Raw genomic sequence first — 17,067 nt, 5'->3', positions numbered from 1 at the left:
GCCTTAGGATCATCAGACTTCAAGACCATGAATTTGGCCTTCTCCTTAGGTTCCAACTTGATCTTTTTGTTACCCACAAGAATTTTTACATGAGACCAATACATCTTGATTTCCCCTCCCATGTCCCTACAAAAACTTCTACTCAAAAGAATATAGTAGCTGGTTGGAATGTCTACTACCAAGATGGTTAGCTTAATTCTCTTTGTAGGATGAGCAACTAATGCTACTTGTGCATTTTTCACTTGACCCATTAGAGGGACCTATTTTTCATCCATGGAATAAAAATGCCCAAAAGTTTTGATAAGGGTCAAGCCAAGGGCATGAGAACCTAAAGAGGGCATGACATTATCAGAGGTTCCAGAATCAATAATAATGCAATTACTAAGCTTATGGCCATTTATGTATAAGGGCACATAGAATGGGTCTAACTTCTGACTGGGGGAGGTAGCAAAAAATGATGCTTCTTCCTCTTTGAAGAGCATAGGAAAAATAGGCTCTTCATTAGCTACTGGGCCACTATCCAACTAAGGTTGGTCATTGCTAATGGTAGAGTTGACATTAGGTTGGATTTTGACATTAGCACCACCTTTACAATAATCTACTACCTTTTGCAATTTGGTTGGATGAGTCTTGAGATAATTAAAGGGAGACACCTAGATATGAGCATCCTTACACTATTGTATTATGTCAAATGAGGATTGAGGCTTACCATTTGGATTGAACCTTAACTACTCTTTCCTCTAGGATGAGGAAGTGGATGCTCCAACTATAGCTAGGAAGGGCCAATGGCTATGTTCCAGGAAGGAATAGAGTTCACCAAGTTCTTCTCTCTCTAAATTCTTGTAGCCACAGTCATTTGAATTTTTTCTAAGGTGGGAAAGCAATCACCTCCAACCTCTAAATATGATTCATACTCCAAAAAGAATGTTCAAGAATCACCATAGGGAGAAGAATCATCTTCACTTTTGGGGTACTCAATGAGTAGCTCATTAGTAGTAGTGAGCTACTTATATTTGTTCATTTTTGGGTAGGAATCACCATTGTGTTCCTCTCATTGATGAAAAATGCACATATTTTGCTTCTTGGGAGGTGCCTCAATATCAAGCTTTTGCTAAGAAGATGACAATTGCAATGGTTTGCCTTTATGTTTCCTTCAAGGAATGTCTTGATAAGTTTATTGGAGGGAAGAGCTAGGTTTTCCCATTTGTCTCTTCATGGAAATCATTTCATTAGAGAGCTTCTGAAGCATAGCTTCAGTATTGTTAGTTACACTAGGGGAAAAGCTTGTAGATGCTCCTCTCTAAATCTCCCTTTTCCATTTCTCGGCTACTATCAGATCATCCTCCATTTCAATTGTCAAGGTCTGAGAAGCCAACAAATTATCCACATGTGCACATCTGAATTGAAAGCTTATGTTAGGGGGCATGGAGCTAATGAAGAACATCTTTTGGTTATTAGTAGTAGGCCTGCTTGCAACAAGGGTCTTATTGACCAAATTATTGCATTTAGAAATGAAGTCTCTCATAGGAACACTAGGTTCCTTTTTTATCTGGGTAAGTTGAGTCAAGAGAGTATGCTCATCCTTTGCACTCTTATAGCATGCTTTAAATTGATTCCGCATATCATTCTAGGTTGTGATACATCCTACTGGAAGGTGCTGAAACCAGTCAGCTACATTTCAACCAAGGTTTCCACAAACATCCTAACTGCTACATCTCCATGTTGAGGACAAATGAAACTACATGTGATAAAGAAAACCATGATGTGCTCATCAATAGAGACCTTTCCATCACCATTGAATTTTGGGAAATTCTTTCTAGAAGCTCTAGGCAAGTCATTATTGGCAACAAGTCACAAAGTGCTAATATCATTACCCTAGGGAACAACCATTGAGGCAGGAAGGATTACTAGTACAACTTGAAAAGTGACAACAATAGGGTTAACTACTCTATGAAGAGTGACGGTGTTGCAAAATGATAGGATTTGAGTGCAAAAAATAGGAGGCAAAGATGAATGGCTACGTATGTAGGAAATAGGGCAATGTGGTGAAAAAAGAGCACCATAGATACCTTGATATACTGGATCCTGAAAGTGAGTTCTCCCTCTTCCTATAGGATCTTCCAATATAGGGAACTCAACTTTCTACAATTCAATAAACATAGGGTCAACTTGCCCTTTACCATGAGCACTATGAGTATATGTAGAATCCAGGGTCAACTATCTTAGTTCATAATGGGCACACTTAACTTAATCTTCTTTCTCATAAAAATCCCTCCCGATATTCAACATTTGCTTCCTCTCTTTCAAGGGCGAAGCTTACTCTTCTATATTGGTTAAGGGACTTTCAACTTTTCCAAGCAAGGGTATTCAACTAATTTATTATTTCCTCTTTTTTGTCCTGGAAAATGAGGTTAGGTTGCACTACTGGGATTTGTCCCTCATGAGGCAACACCATTTCTCCTTAAGAGTTGTTATACATGACTCAACTATTTGAGTGCCACAAAGATTATCTCTAAGTTTCTCAGTAAAGCCATAGACAAACTTACTTATAAGAACTTAGGATGTATGAGTATCTTCCCCATGACAGTTGCCAAAAATTTTTGGTTAATAATTTGTCTTCCATATCTTTTGGTTTATACCTTAACACTTAATTTTCCCAATGGCTTATGGAGGACAAAGAAGTTAACAATAGAATTGGTCAATGTAATGTTTTATCAAGGACCCCTAAATTGAAAGGTACAACTAATCCCTTATGAATGCAAGATATGTAGTGAATTTTTCTTTTGGGTTTTGGGGGTATGCTCTTAACCAAAGAGAAGAAGAGGAAAAATCCAAGTTGCTCAACACTTTAAACAACTTAGGCAATAGAAAGGGAGACTAACTTAGAACATGCATAACCAACTATGACAACAGGAAGAAAGGAAGAGATGGTGGAATAGGTAATTCCCAGACTACACAATTAGCTAATGTTTTGACAATACCTGGATTGTCTATCTCCTAGCTTCTCCACACACTAGTTTCTGGCTTCCTCATGCAACTACCTATATTAAACATACAAACTATGACATACAATAGAGAGAACAAAAGACATGCTTATGTTGAGGAAAGTAAAACATACAATCTATTTTAATGAAGGAAACAAAACCAAGTTCATTCACATTCATTCAATTCTCAACATTAGCAGATTCATTCCATACACTATACTAAAACTAAATGAACAACAAAACTTGATATGGACTCAGAGTCACATATAGTAGTCCCAGTTACTAGGGTTTTCCCATAGTAAATTTTGTCAATTTTATTAACATCTTAAAAGGTTACATTTATAGGCCTTGTCAAAATGGCTAGTTACATTAGATGATTGTTTCGTAGAGCATCTCTGAATAGAATCAACTAAAAAGTAGGACAAGCTTGAATCATTGTCCATTACAAAGACTGACAAAATGCCATGAATTACTACAAAAAGAAAGATAAGGGGAAGAATGAAAAATGTCTAGAAAAGCATTAGAACATCATGTCTTCTTCTGAGTAACTGATTTAGCTCTATAAGCTTTCATGGCTTCAATTACTTTGTACAACTCTTCAACATCTAGAATGATGATATTGCCGGCTCAGACGATCCAGTAGTCATGCATCTTCATTAGTTCATCAATTTTGGCAACCCTTAACTAAAATTTCTTCATTTCTCTCCTTATGATTGCATCCACTACTAAGAGTTCATTTATCTTGGACACTTGGAAGTTGAGTGGGTCAATAACTTCATTGAAAAATGCCAAGAACTTTGATATCATTGTCTCATTGTTCATGAGCTTTCCATTAGTGGACACAAAGGACTCTGTGTGCAAGATCTTCAAATATTGAAACAACTTTTCAATGACCTTTTGCACCAGGTTGTTTACATCCCTGAGCTCATTTGTAGATCTCATGGAGCATTTTATAACAAACTCCAAGGAATGTTTCCAGTGAAATAGTGACTCCATGCCTATCTTAAGGATCCCATGATCAATGGCTACATTCGTCTTCATCTCTATTACTTCTTGTAGAAGGGCCAATTGCTCTGTTAGTTAGTTTGTTGCCTTTTATATTGTTGTCTAATGATTTGAAGCTACCTCCCTAAGCTTGTGAGCATCCAAAACTAGGCTTCCTAGGTTTTCAACTAGTGGGGGACCTTGCGGCTTCATTTAATTTAACCATGCTCACCCAACCTACCCAAATTGCCTTTCTTGTTAGAACTTTAGGTGTAGATTTTTATTCTCCTTTACATTAGGGTCAAATTGACTAGAAAAAGTGCTCCTAAGTGTAGACCTTATGTATTCCACTAACTCTCTATTAGAGGCCTTCAATATTTCCTTATCTTCTCTAAGCTCTTCTACCTTATCCTCAACTTTCTCATTGGTAGACTTCCACATGTTCACAATGGAGTCGTGAACTAGGATGTCAAGATCCACTATCTTGATATGAAAGTCATCCTTGGAGAGCTCATGAAACCTTCCTTCTTTTTGAGGCTCAAAAATCTCAACTAGCATGTGGCTAGTCATTGAATCCATTGCCAGTGCAACAATTATCTTCTACTTCTTCATCTTCTTGGATGTCTAAGACAAAGTCACTTGTGTGCTCAAGTCCTTCGATGGGGCTGCTTCCTCGTATATCCTCTTCTTCCTATCAATGGTCTCTTTGAGCCATGACTCTATAGAGAGAATATTGATAGCAAACTATAATGCAATAGGATCAAATAGCTTCCTTGGGATTAATGGAGTTGGCTTGCTCTAAGAAGCAACAAGGAAGGCAACAACCTTAGCTATCGAAAGGGCTAAGGTATCCCCTTGATGAGATGCATCTTTTTCCTGGCCATCCACGGGGTTGGTATCACCATCCAAATTGATGACTTGAATAGAGGAAGATGGCTTGGCCACTGATTTTCTTGTTCTTTCCCCCTGTCCTTATCATCCTACTTTTCCCCAATCTTTTCAATGTTTGGAAGAGGGCCAACTTCATAGTTAGGGATGAGTGAAACATTCTTTTCTAGAGGCTAGTCTTCACATTGGCCAATGGACTATAATGGCCCTACAGATTTTGATATAGGAGCTACGGTGGTTGTAGTTGCAATTGACCGACGGCTCTAGCTAATACTCCACCTGTAGAACCAATACTTTTGGTCCTCTTCTTCCTTTCTTGGGTCCACTCCACCCATTTTTCTATTCTTTTGATTATCCCCCACATAAGGACCTTGATAGTGTGAATGACTAGATTTGCAGGTGGGGTAGACAAATTTGGGGTGCCTTTGATCTTCTTGTTAGATGTGGGGTGCATTTAGGCTCCATCATCTGCAAGGTCAAAAACATCAACATAATTATTATATAATTTAATTTAATCAATGGTTAGACACAACCAATATCTTTCCTAAGTTTGATACTCATTGAGACACCCAAACTAGAAGTCTTCAATATATGGAACATTCTTGTAGGCATACCCCAGCTTCAAATGATCCCTGGCAAAATTAACTAGATCATATTGAGGTCTGAGTACCTCATAGTTTAACAACTTAATTTTTATCTCAAATCTCTTCACTAAATTCTGAGCATCTGATCTAGAGGCACATGAATATAGGCCAACCACTATAGGGAAGAGAATCTCAACTATCTTCCGTATGCAAGAAAACCTAACCTATCTGGAGCACATGTAAACAAGCAAAGTTAGTTGCACATGTATACTAAAGATTCAAATAATATTAAAATACAACTATCTATACTTGATTTTTACAATTTAATACAACAAAAAAAAAGTCCTCATGCAACCTCACAGTAGCTCAACAAGAGCGCTCATAAGAGGCCTTGTTGGTGTGCTCAAGTTGGAGGGATGTGGATGTGCTCTCTCAAACACAACTATTGAATGAATCCAAAAATGATAAATAAAAATGCAATATGAAATATGAATCTCAAACAAAGATGAGTGGAGAACACTTCAACTAATGGTTATGGAAGAAACCATGCTTGAAAGCATTCAAAAGATATGAAGATGGATACAAGTAATCAAACTAACAATGTAAATCTAGAATGAGAATGCAATATTAAGACTAGAATGCAAACAACTGCCAAAGGTTAGCTCTAAGCATAAAAATATCTAAAATCTCTAAAACTAAACTAGCATGAAAGTGCAATGGAGGAGATGAGAAATGCTTGAGACAAGGGCTCTATTTATAGGCTTGAGAGAGGCCTTAGAGAGGTGGCATCTATGTGGCATCCACAACGGAGACACATGGACTAAGGGGACAAGCCATGCAAAGGTCAACATAAACCTTTTGGGTGAAAGGGATGGCTCAAGGTTTGCTCACACATGTGTGAGCAACCTCGGAGAAAGGAAATGGAGACAGGTGTGTAAGAGTGTAAGACTTTTTGAATAAAATAATAAAATAGAAGCTTTCTTGGATCTTGAGTTTCTCACACATGTGTGAGAAAACACTTAGGGACTAAGATGTGTTTAGAAAGATGTTTAGGATTAGTTAAGAAATTAATTAATGGGTAGGCTTAAAACGATGAGAGTGATGGGTGTAGACTAGGCTTTAGGATGGGATTGGGATTAAATTAAATAAGATTTAACTTAATCATAGGATTAAATAGTTTAATAAAGTGGAGGAAATTAAATAAACTGAGATTAATTTAAAAGGGGATTTTATGGAGCACTTATGTATTAAATAAATTTAATACATTAGGGGGGATGTATTTAACTTAAATTTAAATACATTAGGGAAATGCACCTATTTAATTAAATAAACTTAATTAAATAAGAAGAAGAATATGACAAATATAACTAATTAATTATAATGTCAAAGGAAATATTAAATAAATTAATATAGTGTTTGGGACAATTTTAAACATCTACATTTTGCCCATCTTTTTTTTGATGTTGGGATGACATTATATCAAAGAAAATAAAATATATGTTGCCTAAGAAAGGATAGGAGTCTTAGGAGTTGTGTCATAGTGATGAAAGGGGAGGAGGGAGCCCCCTCACAAAAATAAAGAAATTTTTTTTTTTTGCAATTTTTGCGAAAATGACTCTAGAAGAAAAGAAATGGTAGGAAAAATGCATAGATGAACATTTTGCATGACTTGGGGATAAATAGGGGTAGACATGGTCGAGGAATGGGTATGGGCTCAAAAGGGGACCTTAGAGGGCCTATATGAGCCTCCAAGGGGCTCATGGAAGAGTCATTTGCACACCTAGAGAGCATAGAACTAGAGTGAAGGATGGATCGAATTGAGAGACTACAACTTGCAGAGCACATTCTAGTGCACCAGAGGTCAACCGACATGGGACCACCAGTAAGTCGACTATCCTTGCTCATCAAATTTTCAATTACACATTTGAATTTGGCATTTATTGTGAAATAAATGGGAAAAAATAAGGTCAGGGTGGAGACAACAGTTCTCCACTCCATCATCTTCGTAGATGACAAAATAGGGTAAACGACTCTATGGAGACGATTGGATACATCCTATAACCTTTGGAGATGATAGGGTTTATCCTGTCATCTGCACAAATTATGAAAGGGGAAAAGTTGGGCAGAGATGGGGTTAAAGACAATGATCTCTGCATCATCATCTCCACAGAGGACAAAAGAGCAGCCATCGACAGGAAAACCAGTGTCTGCATAGCCGTCAAAGATGCTAGATCAAAGTCTCCATGGTTTCTTGTCTCTGCCAATCCACATCTACATGGATTAGCATCTCTATTGATTTGGACTAATCGGTGGATTCAGGTAATGGGGATAACTTGGGGGGGAGGGGAATAGAGCATGATGCCGCATGCTTAGATAAGAAAAGAGAGCAAGAAATACATGGTTAATTGACTATTACATGTCTCTTCTGTAGATGGTGACGATGATATTTTGGTCATGGGAACACTATCCCACGATAATGGTGCTAGTAGAGAGACTCACAAAGGTAGAGTAGGGACACATTCGACTATGTGGACTAGAGCATGTCCACGAGTAGCCAGATCTGCACACTCAGCACAACTATCAACACTGATAGAGCAGTGGCATACACTAAACTCTAGCTTCTATCTGCCTATAGGAGAGGTGGAAATTACCTTATTGGATGTATGGTAGATACTAAGAGTGTCGATCTACAACATATATGTAGAGTATGTGCTAGAGGGTGCAGATCCCTATCTGCAGGAGTGCTTTAGGTGATGACAATAGGGATTATCGATACAATGATCATGGCTAGTATGGAGGGAGGCATTGGACCAAGGATTACCATGACTTTCTCTGTATTTGGCCTCACTCATATGGAGGATGGTACTAGACTATGCGAGGCATGGATTTCTGATTGGATGGATGTGAGTGCAGAGTGCTCAACACTCTACTAGAGGATGATGGCATGATCTTTTGTTGGGGTCACACCATCTTGGCCCAATTTTATTATGATCTCCATATGTGCACATATATGACACAAAAAACCATAGGTCTAGGGCTGACTCTACTGATAGTATGGTTGTGGGAGCATATAGGTGTTACTTGACCTATTACTAGACAAGAGACATGACTTCCTAGTGAGCCCTATGCATGTCGATACATGCCACTGATTCAGTACATATCCATCGAGTCGGTAGGATTCTAGAGGAGGTGCCTAGATGAGATTATCATGTTTGATTGGACACCATATGTAGGTGGTGAGTAGTCGGAAGACATATTTCCAATAGGGGGAGATGATGACATAAAGGATCAACTTTATCTCCTGTATGTGCAGATAGACTATTGGTTGATCGGTTGGATGGTACATGTAGTTATGAGATATATGCCCTCTAGGGTGTAGTGATAGTTTAGACAAATTTAGGATGCTATACCAAAAAGGTTCCTTTATCCAGTGGTATCCTAGGAATAGGGTAGATTATGGGGACATGGGACCATTTTAAGACTAGTGAGGGCTTCATGGCATGGTATGCAGCTAGTGCCATGGGTGCATGGGCAGGGTATAGGAGATGCAAGTATGACACCTGCATATACATAGTGGTGGGAAGCACATCAACTATTGAAACTGACAGTGCCTAGAGTGCCTCAACCAACAGAATAGCCATGAGGTGGTGGAGATGGGGCTAGAAGGGGATATGGTGCATAGGTATGAGTAGGGCCATTACCAGTTCAGGAACCATAGTAGGGGCCATAGGGATGATGAGTGTGCCAGTGGAGAGTGCCACCACTGGCAAGGCCACTACTAGGGCAAGGACCGTAGCCAGGTCCACAAGTACAAGGGCCACAAGTATGGGTACCACTAGGGCCACCTCATCTAGGGGATGCAGATACAATAAGGGATGAGTGGGGTAACCTCCAGACTAAGGTTGCATGTCTACAGGGAGAGGTAGCAACTAAGAGTGCTCGAGCTATGAGTGCATAGGCAGAGATTGCCAGATTATAGGTTGAGGTATAGGTAAGGCATGCTAGGGAAGATAGTGCATAGGAGGTCCTAACTAAACTATAGGTGATGGTAGATGCCGATGAGTTTAGTGATTTCACCATGTAGGTGGAGATAGATGAGTTGGCTAAGATAGATACTCTTCGGCAGGAGGTGGCAACTCTACAAGTAGAGAGAGAGACCTTTTAGAGGTAGGTGGATGAGTATTATGACCAACATGATATCACCAAGTAGATGGTGTAGGCTAGGGGGATGTTGATAGTGATGCAAGAGGCCATGACTACACACTGGCATGAGGCACAAGCCCTGCAAGAGGTAGGTTATTATAAGACATTGTATCATGATTTTGTGCCAGCCGATCAACAACAACTTGACTCATGGGCCACAGGGGGTCATTAGAGATTAGAGCGATCAGTGAGACAGGGTAGGCCTCCACTAGGAAGGGGGATAGGAGGGGCAGGGGCCTCATAGCCAGCCACATGAGCCCTAGAGCATTTAGTTTTGACATAGTGATGCAAATGTAGTGAGTTTTTGATGATGCATTATGCACAATGTACTAGATGATTCTTTTTATATAAGGACTATACATGGACACTTATTCTTTTCATATATATGACATGATTCAATGAGCCTATATGTATATGGATGATGATGTTTATGATTTTATATGTGATGCATGATGCTATGATATTGTTACTGACATTGTGATACATGATGTGTGTGATGTTATGTTTTCTATGATGCATATATGATGACTAAATGTGTAGATGATGCAAGTCCTATGGCAATATATGAGATGTATGGATGTTGTTATTTCACATGTATGGATTTACTATATGCTTTTCTTTCTATGTATCATGATGTGTATGTCACTAAATGTAATGATTATGATATCTAATGGAAATTAATGTAATGAACAAATAATGTGACCTAATGAATGAGATGCATAATGTAATATGTAATGAATACAACAATATGAACAATGAATGTATCCTAAATGAAAATGTCAATAACATATTAATCATGAACGAGATAAGAATGCAAAATGAATTGATGTAAGCACAAAGTGTAAATGAAAGTGCAAAAATGAATGAGACCTAAATGGTGGACCTGTGTCAAACTTGTTAACTCGTAGCAATCAAGTAGCCTAGCATAGGAGGAGGGAATAAATATAAACTTTGTCTCAAGTAGAGCGCAATGAAATCCTATACTACATGAATTCTAGCTACATGATATCGAGGTATTCAGTTATGTTTATATGGGAGAGCACACCCTCATTTAATTTTGCAAAAGGAGTTATGCACCCAATGCTATGGAAGCATAGATGACAAGGTTCCTTTAATGCATGGACTAGACTCTCAAACATAGAGACATTAGGACAATATATGTAGTTTTCATAGTCATGATGGAACAAATGTCATATATGCACTGGATAGGTCTAGGAACACCCAAATTCTTTTTAGGGATCTTGGAGGAAAGTGTGCAAACCTGTTGCCCCCAACGAGCAATGCATAACCATAACTCAGAACTAACATAGATGTACTAAAGAATCATGAAAATATATCATACTACAAATGACACGTGTAGTCAGTTGTAACCATTCAAGTGATACCAAAATATGGAAGATCAAGGCACACTGTAAAAGGCCATTACTTTTACACAAAGATGAAATCAAGAAAAAGACACCTCATGACCAAGTAGTCATTCAACCCATAGTTCTTGCTAGGAATATTAGTTGAAGAGTGAAGGTTGTAGTGCCATGTGTAGGAAGGATTCATCTTGTGAAAGTTTGGTTGTCTAAGTTGTTTTCATGAGTGTTTGTTGGCAAGGGATGTGAAAAGAACAATTTTCTCTAATCGTTAAGTCTCAAATGATGCTTAGTTTAAATTTTGTTGTAGTCACTGTTGTGGTAAAAAAGCTCAGTGTAATGGGAGTAGGACAAACATTTGACGAGAAAGTACCATGCAGACAAGAGGTTTTTTGAGAGATGAAAATGAATGGATTCCTTGTAGATAAGAGGTCTTTTATTGGATGCATGAAAAGAAAAAGTCAGATAGGACTTCTACAAAAAGATGGGATGAAATGGGGGAAATGTGGTGAAGTGACATGAGTCTTATGGATAATGGATCAACAAACATTTTTCAAGAACTTTTTTCTCTGTTTAGTCATTTCTTCAGGAACATTTTACAAATGTTCTTGGAGTTTTTGATTTTCTATTTTTTGTTTGTTTTGTGGAACTTTAACAATACTATACAGTAATTGTAGAACTCAAGCATAGAACTGCTTGAGGCATTGAATATTTATAGGCTCACAGAGCAGATCTCCTTCTGAAGTGGCAATCTGATATGCCCCAGAACCATATTTGGCTATAATGATAAATGGACCAAGCCAATTAGGTACAAATTTTCCTGTCTTTTCATAGTTTTGGAGGTTACCCACCTCAAATTCTTGAGGTGTAACTTTTTTGTGAAACTGGAGTTGAAGGTGATTTTGGTACATAGAGGTGGTTTAGGGCATTGAGGCATCTCTCATTGAGGAGTTGTAGCTCTTGCAAGTGAGCAACTTGGTATTCTTCTTTGGACATCAAATTCTTGAGAGGGATTATGAGGGAAGGGAGCTCAATTTCAATGGGTAAAACAACTTCAAAACCATAAACAAAGGAAAATGGAGTGGCTCCTATGGGGGTAGAGATGGAGGTGTGGTAGGCCCAAAGGGCAAGAGCAATTTGGAGGTGCTAGTCATGACCAGCTGCATCGATGGTTTTCTTTAAGATTTTCAAAATGGTTTTATTAGTGGCTTTAGCTTGGCCATTGCCCTAGGGGAAGTATTTGGTGAAAAAATTCTAGGTGATTCTAAATTGCCTACACAATGTTGCAACTTCTTGATTTATGAAAGGAGTTCCATTATCAGTCATGATGTCTTGAGGGATACTAAAATGACAGATAATGTAGTTCAAGATGAATTTTGAAACCTATTTTCTGGTGGTGCAGATTAAAGGAATATCCTTGACCCACTTTGTGAAATACTCAGTGGTGGCAATAATATACTTGTGGCCATTTGTAGAATTTGGATATATTTGACCAACAAGATTGAATCCCTAGTGGGAAAAGGGCCATGGTGTGATGGTAGGTTGAAGGTCTTGGGCAAGAGCGTGTATCAAATCTCCATGTTGTTGGCAAGGAACACATCATTTCACAAAATGATAGGCATCAACCTCCATAGTAGGCCAATAGTAAATTGTTCTGAGGAGATTTTTGCTAATGTAAGGCTATTGGAATGGGCACCAAAAATTCCTTGGAAAACCTCTTCCAAAGCCGCTTTGGCTTCATTTGAACTGAGACATTGGAGGAGGGTTCCATCAAAGTATTTTCAGAAAAGTGTATCACCTAGGATAGTGTATCAGGTAGTGTGACAAATGAAGGTTTTTATCTCGTTTGTGGAAAGGGCTATGGAGATTGTTTTATGATGAAGGTAGGAAAAAATGTTGGAGTACCATGGAGATTTAGGACCAACAATTTCACACACTAGCTCTAATTTGGGTTGCTCATAAGTAGGAAGAAAAAGATTCTCAACAAGAAACTCACACTTAGGATTGTATTCAAACATGGCGATCATGGAGGCAATGGTGGCCATAGCATCTAATGCTTTGTTATTAGTCCTTGGTATCTGCTAAAAGACCATCTCAATGAAGTTTAAGATCTTCAACTATCTGGCGATATGGAAACAACTTTTCATCCTTTGTTTGGTATTCATCTGTGACTTGCCTAATGACCAAATTGGAATCTCTAAAGACAAGTAGGCTCTTAATATTCCATTTGATAGCTTGAAAAAGCCCTGTTACTAATCCTTCATACTCAGCTATGTTGTTTGTGCAAGGGAATGAAATTATATAAGACTTAGGAATAAGGCCTCCTTGCGGTTTTACAAACAAAATTCCTAGCCCTAATCCCTTTTGTGTGAAGGAACTATCAAAATATAGTTTCTATTGTGTACTAGGGGTAATAGCCATAATTGTGTCATCCAAAAAATTTGCTATGATAGGGTGGTCTCCTTGAAAAGGATCTTCGACAAGTTAGTCTGCAATGACTTGTCCCTTAATGGCCTCATGATCTTTATAGACAATTTCAAATTCACTTGAAATCAAGATCCATTTTGTAGCTTGACTAGTGAGGGAAGCTTTTGATAGCAAATACTTGATAAGATCTATCTTAGCAATGAGGTGTGTAGTATGATTAAGCATGTAATGACATAGTTTCTATGTGCAAAAGACTACCATCAAACAAGCTCACTCAATATTAGTGTAGTTCAACTCATAGCCAACTAATGCCCGATTGAGATAGTAGATAGCTTTCTCTTGACCATTGTCATCTAGTTGTGCTAAAAGATCACCTAGGGCAACTAAAGTGATAGAAATGTAGAGAATCAATGGTCCTCCTACGATTGGAGGGAATAGTACTGGTGGATTAGCCAAATATACTTTAACTTGCTCAAATACTTTCTAACATAGGCAATCCCATTGAAACTTGGTGTTCTTTTGAAGCAAGTGTTGAAGTGGATGAACTTTATTTGCTAACTAGGACACAAAGTGTTTGATGGAATGTATCCACCCTTGAAAATTTTGGAGTTGTTTCAATGTAGTAGGTGGAGGTATTTCTATGATGGCTTTCACTTTAGTGAGATCTACCTCAATACCTCTTCTTGACACTATGTAACCTAACAAATTTCCAAATTAGACCCCAAAAACACACTTCTTTGGATTAAGGTGCACTTTGTATTTCTCCAATCTCTCAAATATGGTGGTAAGAACAACAATGCATGTGTCCTAGATTTTCCTAGAATTTTATCAACATGGTCCTCCACTATGACATGTAGAAGATCATGTAAGATTGTGGTCATTGTGCATTAATAGGTGGCATCGACATTATTCAAGCCAAAAGGCATGACTTGGTAACAAAAAGTTTCCCATGGGGTAGTGAATGTCATTTTGTGTTGATCTTCTTCTGCAATTTTGATCTGATTGTAACCAGAGAAACCATCCATTAAAGACAACATTTCATGTCCGACAATCAAATCCACTATGATATCTATGTTAGGAAATGGAAAATCATCCTTAGGACATGCTAGATTTAAATCTCAAAAATCTAAATAGATACAGATGCCCCTAGAGGCTTTACCTATAGGAACAATGTTGGAAACCCACTCAGGATAATCAATAGGTTAGATGAATTTTACCTCTAGCATTTTTTGCAGTTCTATTTTGACCAAAGGTGCTACCTTAGGATGCATCTTGCATAACTTTCATTTAACAGGTTTAATCTTTAGATCCACTACTAAGTGATGCACAGCCAAATCTATGTCTAGACTAGGCATGTCTTTGTATGTCCATGCAAAATTGATTTTGCCTTTCTGTAGGAACTCAGTCATCACTTTTTGTTCTTCAAGACTTAGCATAGTGGCAATGTAGTTTACTTGTGGATTATCTATAGTGCCCAAGTTAATTGGAATTGTGTCTTCATTCAATATAGATGACTTTTCTAGTGGTAAAGATTTGAACGGCAAGTTAGTCTCTCCCTCTTTTGGCACCTCTAGGAGGTTTTCACTAGAAGATGCATCCTTTATTTTATCTTTTTCTTCATCCAAAAGTGCTCCAAAAGAGTTTTCACTAGAGGATGTTTCTTTTATTTTTTAATTTTAATTTTCTTTTTCATTTTTGTAACTAAGAGAGTAGACTTGGCAACCAAAGTAGGCTTCCTCATTGTATTGGATCTCATGTTTGTAATCTTTGAGATTCTTAAGGCTAAAGAGTGTCATCACTGCTTTGTCAAAGTTACAAATATCAAGAGCTGGTGGTGTGGCTTGAAGGTCCTAGTCTATCATGTTAGGGTTAGTGAGGGTTAAGGCAGTGGATGAAAGGTCAACTATGGTAATGTCATGGACATAGTTATCTAGGTCATCCTCAATGTATTGAAAGGGGATTTAAAAGAATTCCTCCTCTTCAGTCTTAGAATTAGGTTCAGTCATACAATAGTTGTCAGAAAAGGACACCTTGGGTTTAATGGAGCCGAAACAATGTCCTTTAGGATAGCTATTAGCCTCAAGGGGTTTTCTGATTCCATATTCTTTAGGTCCAAGGCCAGTGTTGTGATATCCCATGTTTTCAATAATGGAAGGAGCCTTGATATACTTATCTTTAGGGAATTCAATAGGTTTATCTTTTCCATCAAAAAATAGCCAATCTAAGAAATTAGACTCCATGTGTTCATCACCAAGTGAACCCCAATGTTCAAAGGTTGTTTTATTAACATGCATAGTATCCTTATTTGTAGAAGGTGGTATTTGGGAAGGTTTTCCAAAGGATCAGGGGGAGAGTGGTAGTTGTCCAACACACAAGGCATTTTCAAACTTATACTCTCCCATTCCTTGGTCAAAAAAAGTAACCTTCTTCATTGTAGTATTGACCTCAATATCTTCAGCCTTCTCTTTTCCTTTACGAGACTTGGGATCAACACTAGATGACTCTAGAATTGTTGTGGAAGGTGATTCTGTTAAGGTGAGAGATCTAGGTATAACCTTAGCAAACTTATTAAATAGAAAAAAAATTGTTGGGGCACCTTCCAATCTCTTACAAAAAGAAAAAGGTAAAGGATCACTTAGAATTATGACCTTTCTTCCTTGGTGGGGAAATTTCAAGCATTGATGATATGTACATGGGAGCGCTTTTAGTGTATGTATCCAGGGTCGAACAAGAAAGATGTTATATGGAAAGTATAAATCTAGGACATGGCATTTGGTATTGATTACAGCCAGCCCAACCTTTGGTTGTGGCATGATAACTCCTTTTGATTCTCTTTATCTTTCATCATATGCTTTAATGGTTATCCTTTTATTGATATCTAAGAGGTCTTCTGGTAGCCCCAAGAAATGAATCATCTTTAAAGTACAAAGGTTCAAACCAAATCCATTATCTATAAGGACTCATTTTATTATGTGTCATTGTATAAGGACTTCAATGTGGAGTGAAAAATTGTGGTGTTGATCAGGACCTTAAAAATCTTTGTTTGTGAAGATAACGTGTTGTTATGCGACAAGATTTCCAATCATGGTAGTGATTTGGGATGCATTAATATTTTCAAGAACATGATACTCTAAAAGAGTAGTCTCAAGAATTTCCTTATGGATAGGTGAGGTGGTGAGAAGCTCGAGAATGGATATTTGTGCAGGAATCTTCCATAATTGAGAGAGGACATCATAGTGACAAGCAGGTCTTTGGGAAGTGGATGGCGTAGCAAGCGCATGTGGAACCAATGGATTAGTAGGATTGGGAGTGGTGGCTTACAAAGTAATTCTTCTCTGTCGAGTGGTTGCATGACAATTAACTTCTTGTAGGAAAATGGTATTTACATTAGTTTCCACTTCTTCAATGCAACCACACATGGAGTCAAAACCACATATATCATTTGTTTCTATTTTACTACACAAGGAGTCAAATCCTGATATGTGATTAGTAGAATAGTCATAATGTAGCAAGTTAGACATGGAAGCTCGATTGACATTATTTGTATTATTATTTCCATTTTTTTTATTGTAATTGTTGTGGTTAGGGAATGACTTTTGAAATATCTTCAGTTTAGCATTTTTAGAGGGTGGTCCT

This window comes from Cupressus sempervirens, chromosome 5, assembly GCF_028749045.1.
Source record: "Cupressus sempervirens isolate cs-2001-9-10 chromosome 5, ASM2874904v1, whole genome shotgun sequence".
NCBI classification, from domain to species: Eukaryota; Viridiplantae; Streptophyta; class Pinopsida; order Cupressales; family Cupressaceae; genus Cupressus; species Cupressus sempervirens.
The sequence above is the reverse complement of the archived record's forward strand: the minus strand, read 5'-3'. Positions refer to the sequence as shown.